Below are 1,848 nucleotides of genomic sequence, written 5' to 3'. Positions count from 1 at the left end.
GCATAACGTTATAACGTATAACGTTATATGGTAATACGTTATAACGTATAACGTTATGTAGTGATACGTTATAACGTATAGCGATATATGGTAACACGTTAAAACGTATAATGTTATGCAGTATTTCGTTATAACGTATAACATTATATGGTAATTTGTTTTGACATATATCGTTATGTAGTATAAAGATATATCGTGTGTCGATATGTAGCATTACGACAGAACGTATAACGTTATGCAGTATTGCGTTATAACGTAAAACGTTATATGGTAATTTGTTTTGACATATATCGTTATGTAGTATTAAGATATAACGTGTATCGATATGTAGCATGACGATATAACGTTTAACATTATATAGCATTACGATATAACGTATAACGTTATATAGCATTACGTTATAACGTATAACGTTATGTAATATTACGATGTAGCGTATAACGGTATGTAGCATTACGTTATAACGTATAACGTTATGTAGTATTACGATGTAACGTATAACGTTATGTAGCATTTCGTTATAACGTATAACTTTATGTAGTGTTACGTTATAACGTATAACGATATATGGTAATACGTTACAACGTATAACGTTATGTAGTATTACGATGTAACGTATAACGGAATGTAGCATTACGATATAACGTATAAAGATACATAGCATTACGTTATAACGTATAACGTTATGTAGTGTTACGTTATAACGTATAGCGATATATGGTAATATGTTTTGACATATATCGTTATGTAGTATAAAGATATATCGTGTATCGATATGTAGCATTACGACATAACGTATAACGTTATATAGCATTACGTTATAACGTATAACGTTATATGGTAATACGTCATGACGTATAACGTTATGTAGTATTACGTTATAGAGTATAACGTTATATAGCATTACGATATAACGTATAACGTTATGTAGTGTTACGGTATAAAGTATAACGTTATGTAGCATTACGATATAACGTATAACGTTATGTAGTATTACGATGTATCGTATAACGTAATGTAGCATTAGGGTATAAAGTATAACGTTATGTAGCATTATGTTATAACGTATAACGTTATATGGTAATACGTTATGACGTATAACGTTATGTAGTATTACGGTTTAACGTGTAACGTTATGTAGCATCACGATATAACGTATAACGTTATGTAGTATTACGATGTATCTTATAACGTAATGTAGCATTAGGGTATAAAGTATAACGTTATGTAGCATTATGTTATAACGTATAACGTTATATGGTAATACGTTATGACGTATAACGTTATGTAGTATTACAGTTTAACGTGTATCGATATGTAGCATTACGATATAACGTATAACGTTATATAGCATTACGTTATAACGTATAACGTTATATGGTAATACGTTATGACGTATAACGTTATGTAGTATTACGGTATAACGTATAACGTTATGTAGTATTACGATGTAACGTATAACGTTATGTAGCATTACGGTATAAAGTATAACGTTATGTAGCATTACGATATAACGTATAACGTTATGTAGTATTACGATGTATCGTATAACGTAATGTAGCATTAGGGTATAAAGTATAACGTTATGTAGCATTATGTTATAACGTATAACGTTATATGGTGATACGTTATGACGTATAACGTTATGAAGTATTACGGTTTAACGTGTAACGTTATGTAGCATTACGTTATAACGTATAACGTTATTTATTGTTACGTTATAACGTATAACGATATATGGTTATTTGTTTTGACATATATCGTTATGTAGTATTAAGATATAACGTATAACGCTATATAGCATTACGTTATAACGTATAACGTTATATGGTAATACGTTATGACGTA

This window comes from Bombus pyrosoma, unplaced genomic scaffold, assembly GCF_014825855.1.
Source record: "Bombus pyrosoma isolate SC7728 unplaced genomic scaffold, ASM1482585v1 HiC_scaffold_4726, whole genome shotgun sequence".
NCBI lineage: Eukaryota > Metazoa > Arthropoda > Insecta > Hymenoptera > Apidae > Bombus > Bombus pyrosoma.
Note: the sequence above shows the minus strand (reverse complement) of the source record.